We start from the raw sequence: 10,445 nt of genomic DNA, 5'->3' as shown, positions 1-10,445 counted from the left end.
ATCATCTGAGAGATTGTAGTTAGAGAAGAGAGAGCCAAAGATAGAACTTTGATACTCTATCATGACAGATATGGCAGAACAAGGGAAGCTGGCAAAGCATATTGGGAAGGAGTGATCAGTGAAGGTGGAGGAAAATTAGTCATGTGTGGAATCACTAAATTCTAGATAAGGCAACATTTAACATAGTTTACTCCTGATCACTGAAGACAAGATTCCTTCAATGGAGCAACAGGAAAGATTTAGTATCTTCAAGAGATATTGGGAGGTTAAAAATTGGACTTGGGGAATACAGACAGTTAAAAAATATAAATTTATTGCAATAGGGAGCAGAGAAATGGAGCAAAGTCTGGAGAAATAAACAGGCTCAAGAAAGATCTTTATTTTTTGTAAAAAGAAAGTTAATATTAAGGAGTATTTTTATGTCTGTGGGAGTGATCAGTTAGAGAAGGAAACTGAATGATGCAGTAGAGAAGAGTAACGGATACGAAGTGAAAGGAAAGGAGCTTGGCTGCATAGCACAGGTAGAACAGTTGGTCTCAGAGAAGAGTGGAGACATTGCTTACATTTGTGCAGAAGGGAAGACAGACTATGTGATTACAGATGCAGGTAGGTTATTGGAATTAGTAGTGGAAATACGCAGTGATTCTGATTACATCTATTTTGTCCATAAAACATGGAGCAAAAGCATCATCTAAGAGTGAAGGAATAGAGGAACATTAGTGGAGGATTTGAGGAGAGTTAAAGGATGAAATAGATATTTTGAAGAGGAAAAAATTGAATTTAATAGGCAAACAACTAGCATCTTGTATTTCTGAGCGCCAAGTTGAGATTTGTAGCCAATAATTTGAAAGGAATCCAGCAAAAATGCATACATGATTTTCTGTAGTAATGTTTACCTGTTTGTTTGCCAGGTTACTTATCCCCCTTTCTTACCTACTTCTTAAGTCAAGTCACCCAGGAAAAACATATGACAAAGCACAAATCAATTCAGGTTTAGCAATGGATGGCCATCTGATTCATAACTTCATGGTAGCCATTAAGACACATACCAACAAGGGGCGCCTAGATGGCTCAATCGGTTGAGTGTCTGACTTTGGCTCGGGTCATGATCTCACAGTTTGTGAGTTTGAGCCTCGTGTCGGGCTCTGTGCTGATAGCTCAGAGCCTGGAGCCTGATTCAGATTCTGTGTCTCCCTCTCTCTGCCCCTTCCCTGTTCATGCTGTCTCTCTCTGTCTCTCAAAAATGAATAAATGTTAAAAGAAGAATTTTTTTTTAAAAAAAAGACACACACCAATAAAAGTGAGGAAGAGACATTATCCCAACTGTAAGAAGTTAATACTCTTAAGTGGTGGAAGCCACAGTCTTTCTGCTCACTTTCTAGGAGGCATGCTGGACTTCTACAATTTAAATTTGAAGCTCTTCATAAGTTTTGCCTCCAAAATTTGTATATTTTCTTGAGAGTGTAATTTGGGGCCCTCCCATATTATAGTTCTTAATTATTGATCTGTTGTTTTTTCAAGAATTAAAAAAAATACAAAAGATATACTATTGTTAACTAAATATTGGAAAATATAGAAAACCAGAAATATGAAGAAACTTTTTCTGACTATACCACAGAAAAACAGTCACCACTAAAATTTGATGCCTTTACCATTTCATTGTTTTGGGTTGGGGGTGTGTGTGTATGTGTGTGTTTGTTCATGGATGTTTTGGTAATCATTTTCCTTTGTTTAAATTGTACTCTGAGTACCTTACTCATTGCTGTGTTATTGTAAATCTGTTCATCACGTGGAGAAAAGGTGCAATGGCTAAGAAGGCTCACTATGGAGTGAGACTGTCCTTTTCAACCCTGGCTTCTCAACTTGCTTAGTGTGTTTGATCTTGCACAAGTTATTCAGCCATTCGGTGGATCAGTTTTCTCATTTGTAAAATGGGGATAATACTTTCCACCTCACTGAGTGATTAGAAAGATTAAGTATGTTATTGCATATAAAATACGTAGAACACGCCTGTCACATAGAAAATGCACAATTGAGTTTTAACCATTATTAATTAGAAGTGTTAATGTATATTCGAAAGGATATTTTCCTGGAAGTTTACATATCTAAATTTTTATTGCAGAAGTCACATAGGTTTTTGTTAAAATGTAGAAATAAAGAGGACAAATACAATGCAGAAATGAAGGAAACCAGTAATTGTGACTGGCAGTGAAAACATCCCAGGATAACTACTATTAATGGTTTCATGTATATCCCTCTGAAAGTATACCTTATACATGTACCAGGATAGTTCATGGAACCCTGGGCATGGCCCAGCTAACAGATATAATTATCCTGGGTCTACAATTAATATGCTTCATTCTGCTGGTGATGGGAAGTGAATCAGGTTACAAGTCACTGAGACAGGCTTGATTCTAGTTAGGAATTTTAACAGGTTAGTGACAATTTTAGGGTCAAGTTAAAGTGTTTTGATAAATACTAGCAGCCAAATTATTTACAGAGCCTAATTGTAGATGGTAAACATCTTCATAATGCTTTTTGTGTATTTTCTTTAAAATATTAGATACTTGGGGCGCCTGGGTGGCGCAGTCGGTTAAGCGTCTGATTTCAGCCAGGTCACGATCTCGTGGTCCGTGGGTTCGAGCCCCGCATCGGGCTCTGGGCTGATGGCTCAGAGCCTGGAGCCTGTTTCTGATTCTGTGTCTCCCTCTCTCTCTGCCCCTCCCCCGTTCATGCTCTGTCTCTCTCTGTCCCAAAAATAAATAAAAAACGTTGAAAAAAAATTTAAAATATTAGATACTCAACATGGTATTCGTTGCGTATTGATTGTGTGCTAGGAATCCTGGGGCTGGGGACATAGTTCTCTGATCTTATAGCGGTAAAATAATAATGTATTTTATAATTTTGGCATTCAGCGAACATCCCTTTTGTGGCATTATGTTGTGGCCTAAGTCACATTTTGGAAATACATTAATAAATACAAACATTTGGTTAGTTTTGGAAGATTCTGGCCTGCATCTGGGCAACAACAGCCCATTGAATTGCAACAATAAACTTTCTTACTTTTTGTGAAGAGTATGGCAAATGGAATTTACATACTGGGACGTTACCTCAACTTTTCACCAGAAGAGTCTACATGTAGAAAAACACAGAGACACCATCTCATAGAAAATGATGTCATTTGGATTTTATAGATGTGGGTATAAAACCAAACTCCGCCATTTACGGTGTGGACTGGGGCACATTATTTAGTTCTTTGTGCCTTAGTTTTTTCATGTATATGATAATGATGATAATACCTACCTTGTGAGGTTTTCCATGATAATTAAATGAGACATTGTATGTTATGAAGCATGCACTTACATTGTGGTCCTTGCTGCTCGTTTTCAGGAAGCAGGGGATCTCTGTGAGCCCTTGACAGGATGATAAAGCAGGCCAGGAGCTTTGTTACCACCATGGCTCTGAGGACAATACCAGCTTCTTCAGTTTGCAGTGAGGGGCCTGCTGGCTTGAGGCCACCTGGCCGCAGGCTGCAGAGGGGTGGGAGAGAGGCGAGGTAGGAAATACTCTCTTCTAATGTGAACAATGGGAGGCATGGATAAGTTTTAAATGATTGGTTTTAGCATCAGCATGATTTCAGCCTGAATTTTCCTTTTGATAACTGCTGGCAAAGAATGAAAAGTTTCAAATATTTTCAACTCCTCCTTTCCATCACCAGACAATAATGTACTCTTTCTTGTCTACCACTTTATTCACTAAATTAGTCCATGTTCTTATCCATCTCTACCAGTGCCCTCTTCCTCAGAAGCTACAGACTGATATCACTGAAGCCCAAATGCAGCGCTCTTTGATATAGATTTGGTCAAAGAGAAAGCTCGAGCCTTTTCTTGGGGCCTGAAAAACTTAAATCACTCAATCCTAAATTTATGAAGGGATAATGGGGACTAGCGAATTAGGGTAAGCAGGGGAAAATCCTTCTCCCCCCACTTCTGCTGATTTGATTCAGGACTAAACCTTAGTTTCCCCATCTGTAAGACAAAGATGCTTTTCCACCTTGTTATCCCTGAGGAATGTGAAGAATCTGAATGGTGAATGGTTTGATCTTAGTAGCGAGAAAAGAATAAATTGCTCACTTAATAAATTGTCAGGCCACTTGGGTACTATTTAGTAGATTACCTTTTCCAGAGCGCTAAATGATAGTAAATGGCAAATGGCAGTAACTGGAAGAGTTAATGCAGCTTTGATCTCTTGAACTAAAAGACTCTATAGTTTCCTTAGAATGAGGTGGAATTACTTCTTCCCTTTTATCTGCAGCCCAGTAAACCTTCGAAAAAGGAAGACATTATCACTTTTTCCCATCTTGCATGACCGTTAAATAAAAGGGACATCATAGCTCTACACGCAGATACACACACACCAAAAGTGGCTATTACGATCTCAAAAAGAATTCCTTAGAAGTATCATTTATCATTCAATTAATCAAAAATACTTACTGAGTACTCACTGTGTGCAAGCGTTTGTGCGAGGAGGAGCACATGTGAATGAGGGAGCCTCTTCCTTTTAGATGCCCAACACGAGGAGAAAATATTTTCTCCAGGTTCTTAATCTCACATTCCTTTCAAAGAGCTGGCACTTCATATACCACTTTGCATTCTAATCCCCACTGCTGGTAACATAGATGGTGGCACATATGGACCACAGGAGAAGGCCAGGACCTAGGGAAAATATATGTTAAATTATATTTTAAATACTTCTCCAATTTCTCCAGTCAGGGACCGATTATGACCAGAAACAACACAAAAGGTATCTGTCTTACTTGGTGGAACCTTCCAGAACTGTTCCTGGGAGCAAGTACAAGGCACAGGGCAAACTGTCCTCTGTGTATTACTGCAAGGTGTAGTCACCGTAGCTGACAGTTACACTGTTAGTGCTATGCTGGATGACCTTGCCATAGCCAAGGGGCAGATTTAGTCTGGAAGGAAAGGGTGCACTTCCTGGGACAAGACTATGGTTCTATTTCCTAAAAAGACTATTTCTGCAGATTTTGTGAGATATTCTCAAGTCATGGTTGTTAAAGAGAACCAAATTTCAGGAACTGGCAATGCAGATGGGCTAACACAAGAGGGAATGCCCTGATTTCAACTGAATTCTGGTAGATGTCTTATTGATTCTGAGCTGCTTCCACACAGTATGGGTAGTCTGAGTGGCAAACGCTGTCTTCTTAATTTGAAAAGTAGTATATGCACATGGTAGAACAAATAGAAACCCCAAAATATACCCACAAATATACAGAGTTAAAAAAATCTAAAACTCGGTTCTACTACCCAGAGATAACTGCTCTTAACATTTGGTATATTTTTCCTTTGTATTTTCTAAATTGGAATCATATTGTATATTCAGTTTTGCGGCCTGCTTTTATTCATTTAGGAACATATTGAACACATTTTCCCATGTAATTAAATATTCTTTGAAAACATTATTTTAAATTACTGCCCGGTTCCCCTCTTATTGGGCATTAAGATTGTTTCCTAGTTTCCTCTCTACAGAAATAAGACTTCATTGAATATTCTTATTTGTAATATCCGTTGCCTATTACTTCTTTAGATTCTTAGAAGTGACATTACTGGCTCAAAGGGTATAATTTTTCAAGGCTTTTGATATATTTTGTCAGATTGTTTTCTGGAAAGATTGTACTATTTTATACTCCCATCTATCTGCAGGCCTTTTAGGGTACTGTTTGATGACTAATGCTGGGTTCAAGAGCTCTGAGCCCAGACAAAAAAATCACACGATTCACTAAAACTTGGGTTGTTCTGGTTTTTAGTATAGACAGAGCTCTTTCCTTTTTCAGAATGAATTGGACTTTACAATGTTGTGTAGAAGAGAGTTTTGACTCTCATGGTCCCAATTGTATGGATAATTGTACATTTTGTATTTCTACTACCAGTTAGAAGTGATAAACATGTAAAATTTTAAACACACACATACACACATGCATACTTTAAGCAGAAAAGTTTTACATCTAAAGATATATTCTTTGTATGTTTTTCTTTTTTTTTTTATTATTTTTATTTATTTATTTATTTTTTTTTTAAATTTTTTTTTTCAACGTTTATTTATTTTTGGGACAGAGAGAGACAGAGCATGAACGGGGGAGGGGCTGAGAGAGAGGGAGACACAGAATCGGAAACAGGCTCCAGGCTCTGAGCCATCAGCCCAGAGCCTGACGCGGGGCTCAAACTCACGGACCGCGAGATGGTGACCTGGCTGAAGTCGGACGCTTAACCAACTGCGCCACCCAGGCGCCCCTGTATGTTTTTCTTAGTCTGAGTAGGATGAAAATACCTTCTATACATCTACACTCACTACTTCTGTATGTATTTGTTGACATATATTAAAACTTGGCATAAAGCTCATCCATATATTATGGATGAGCCACCATACTAATATTTTGTACCTGGTTTCAACTCAACATATTAAGAATGTTCTTCTAATTTTGACAAGTTATTTTTAAACTAATTTTTAATGACTGCATAGTATGTTGCTTGAGATCATGCCACAATCTATTCAAATAACCACCAATGTGGTTTGAGAGTCTATTCTCAATTGTAGGCCATTATTGAAGATTTCATCTATTCTCAATTTTAGGATATTATACACACACTTGTAAATAATCATTCCATACACCTTTAGTTATTTTATTAAATTCCCAGAAGCACAATTTCTAGGTCAAAGATCATTTATAGTTTAAAGTTTTTGAGAACTATTAAAAGACAACCAGAAACAAATAGAAAGTTTATACCAAACTATCTTTCTGTGGGCAATGATAAGAGTACATAAAAAATTTGTAATATAGAATTTAAAAATTTATTTCTTGTTTTATCTTTTTGTAGCTTGTCTCTATTAGTTTTCTATTGCTACTCTAACAAATTATTATAAATATAAGGGCTTTAGACAATACATATTTATTATCTTAGGTCAGAAGTCTCATGTGGGTCTTACTGGGCTAAAACCAAGGTGTCTGCAGGCTATATTCTTTTCTGTAGGCTCTCCATTTCCTTGCCCTTTTCACCTTCTGGAGGTCACCTGCATTCCTTGGCTCGTGGCCCCTTTCCTCTATCCTTAAAGTTTGCAAAGGCAAGTCAAGTCCTTCCATTGCATCACTCTGATCTTTTCTGTCTCCCTTTTTACTTTAAGAACGCTTGTGATTACTTTGGACCCACCTGAGTAATCCAAGATACTCTCCCCAGTTCAACATGTGGAACTTAATCGCATCTCTGAAGTCCTTTTTGCCATGTAAGGTAACAAATTCCCAGTTAGGGGGATGAGGGTGTGGACGTTTTGGGGAACCATTATTTTGTTAACCATGTTGTCCTTGTTCCTTTTATTACTCATATTCCTGATGGAACTTCAATTTCTTTTTCCTTGTAGATTCTAATGTGGATCCAAATATAGACATCTTGCTTCAGATACTAGTATTTATTAATTTAGGTACCAACCCTTAATGTGGTTCTCCCTTGATCATTTGCTAAGCAGCATGGTATTTTAAGATGGACAAAGACCATTATTTTATTTGTTCCTTAACTTTCAAGCTTCTTCCCTCCAAGGGTACATTTTTCATTCCAAAGCCACAGGAACTGGTGTCACTTTTTCTCTGTACTGATAACACAGGATTAAAATTGTTGCACCAAATAGTCTTTTATTTTCCCCTCTCCTTCTAATTTATCACAAGCAGATATTCTACCAGAAGTTGGGAAAAAAGATTTCCAGCTGATGGGCAGCACCTCTACCTTGTGGAAGATTCATTGCTCTGCACATTTTGAATCTGCTGACAAGAAACTTGGAGCAGAAGTAATCAGAGCCCTCGCAAGATTGATTTTTGTCCCCTGCTGGCATATGGCATAGAGGGTGGAAAGGCGCTCATCTCTCAAACTAATCTTAACTATTTAGAAGCCATTATTGCAGGATTACAAATCATCAGAATACCCCCTTTTTTTTCGAACAACGTTATTTATTAGCAAGACCTTCAAATTAGTCTTGTGTCTTGGCTTTACACTACTCTTAAAATCAACCCTGATGTAAGTTTTGTCTAAAAAGCATTGCACTTAGCACTATCACTTTAATTGCACACACGTTAAACCAAATTCCATTTCCAGTTCACATTTTAAAAATAATTCAAACCAAAATGCAAATTGATTCTTGTCTTCAGTTTGTAAGAAATGCTTAAAGTCAACTTGTCATGAAGGAGAAATTGAATCTATTACCTGTACTCTTCCAGGAAGGAAGATGTATGGAAAGGAGAATAGCGAGATTTATCTGATGTTTGGCTGATATATGGGTATATAAAATCTTAAGTAATACTGATAATGTCACACAATATTGCAACATATATTTTCAGTTGAACATTATAAGACAATAAGGCATAAATGGAAATTAAAGGGAAAAATCTGAATGGTTGTCAGGGAACACTTTTTCATTCAGAGAATCATAAACATATGGAATGGTGTGTCAGGCAAAGTTTCCAAGATGAGAATATTAGAGTAATTACAAAATGGATTTATATTCTGAGGATTGAAGTGCACACAATGAGAAAGAGCTTTGAGTCAAATGATTTTTAACCACCACTCCCCCCAAAAGCACTTCATGAAAATGCATTCACAAGTATTATTTAAAACTATGAGCTATCAGAAAGACAGAAGTGTTTAATGCCTTAAGAAATATCTATTTCAAAAAACAAAAAGAAAAGAAAAAGAAGGTAAGAAAAAAGAAAGGAGAGATAAAACAAAGATTGGAAGGGGAAGAACCAAGTGGTGTGAGGGAAGACTTAATAGAAATCTATTTAAATGAAATGGATGTATTAATTCAACTTCACAAATCCTGATTAAAGACTGGAAACTTGGTCAAAGTCACCTTAAAGATTTTTTGAGACTTGGTGGGTGATATTTTTTTTTTAGCATAGTTGCCTTAGGTGTTTCACAAGTCTTGTATCAAGAATTATTATTCTTTATATCTGAATCCATTCATCCCCATCTTCTGCCTCCTTATTCAAAACAAATATTCTATGATCACAAAACACTAGACTTTTATAAACATATCACAGACTGCTCCCCCTTCAACTTATTGCTATGGATCCACTAAGCAGAGATTCTGTATTTAATGTTGCAGCCAGGGGCTCTAAGAATTTGGATGGTTGGATGAAACATAGGTGCCTCAGAGTAACTAAGCCGAAAATGCTGACCTGCCTGGGTTTGCTGTGGAGGAAAGAATTCAAAAGACTTAGGGAGAAACCTTAGAGAGGATTTGTCATTTAAGACCAACATATCTGCCCTGGGAAGAATAAAAGACACACCTTCTACCACAGCTGGGAGAAATAAATTTGTAAGGGGAGTACCAGTATCCTTTTTTTTTTTAATGTTTATTTATTTTTGAGAGAGAGTGAGAGAGAAAGCACAAGTGAAGGAAGGGCAGACAGAGTGGGGAACAGAGGATCTGAAGCAGGCTCTGTGCTGACAGCAGTGAGCCCCATGCAGGGCTCAAACTCATGAACCCAGAGATCATGACCTAAGCTGAAGTCCAAAGCTCAACCGACTGAGCCAACCAAGCACCCCATATCCTTAAAGAGCTCTGTGATCACTCTTCTTTGTAGGCCATACCTTACAGTGGGAGCTATGGCCACTGACTGGGAAACGTAAACGCGACAAGAGTGATTGCAGCTGCTGTTCAAAATGTGATGTCACTGTTTGAGTAAATCAACATATCCTTTGATACCTAGCTAGTATGCAGCTGTTGATCTGGCCATTGTTCCCTCCCCTTCCCCAGTACCTGTTAGTAAAGGCTGCCAGAATCTGTTTTCTTTCAGCTGGCAAGTCCAACAATACTCCTTCACTGTCCTACCTCAAGCATAAAACCTCTCCAGCCCTCTGTCACAATTTAGTCTACAGGCATCCTGATCACCTCTCCCTTCTGCGGTCCATTATATTGATGACGTTATGCTGATTAGACCTAGTGAGCAAGAAGTAGCAACTACTCTAGACTTGTCAGGCATTTGTGTATCAGAGGGTGAGGAATAAATCCAACAAGAATTCAGGGACCTTCTAGATTCCACATATAAGGGATTCTACCATGATGTGCCCTTTAGATATCTTACAATTTTATTTGCCAATTATACCTCAATAAAGCTGAACAACAACAACAACAAACAGCAAGAGCCCTCTAACTGAATTTCTAGAGGTCCAGTGGTATGGGCTATGTTGAGATATCTCCTCTAAGGTGAAGGATAAATTGTTGCATCTGGCTCCTCCCACAACCAAAGAAGAGGCACAATGCCTAGTGGGTCTGTTTGGATTTTGGAGGCAATATATCCCTCCTAAGGATGTGCTACTCTGACCATTTATGGGTGAGTGATATGAAAAACTACTTGTGTTGAGTACAGCCGAGAGCAAGAG

General features: G+C 37.9%; 1 long non-coding RNA gene across 1 annotated transcript in view; it reads right to left on the bottom strand.

Annotated features, from left to right (window-relative positions):
• Positions 1 to 10,445, bottom strand: part of LOC125167496 (uncharacterized) — a 421,392-nt gene that overhangs the window by 55,525 nt on the left and 355,422 nt on the right. The window contains exons 5-6 of the long non-coding RNA XR_007152801.1: positions 4,494 to 4,715; positions 3,364 to 3,530 (exon numbers count right to left, since the gene is read on the bottom strand). This is a non-coding gene — a long non-coding RNA (uncharacterized LOC125167496). The remainder of the gene's footprint in view (positions 1 to 3,363; positions 3,531 to 4,493; positions 4,716 to 10,445) is intronic.

Source organism: Prionailurus viverrinus, chromosome B3 (assembly GCF_022837055.1).
Source record: "Prionailurus viverrinus isolate Anna chromosome B3, UM_Priviv_1.0, whole genome shotgun sequence".
Lineage (NCBI taxonomy): Eukaryota > Metazoa > Chordata > Mammalia > Carnivora > Felidae > Prionailurus > Prionailurus viverrinus.
Note: the sequence above shows the minus strand (reverse complement) of the source record. Positions and strands in the feature narration are given on the sequence as shown.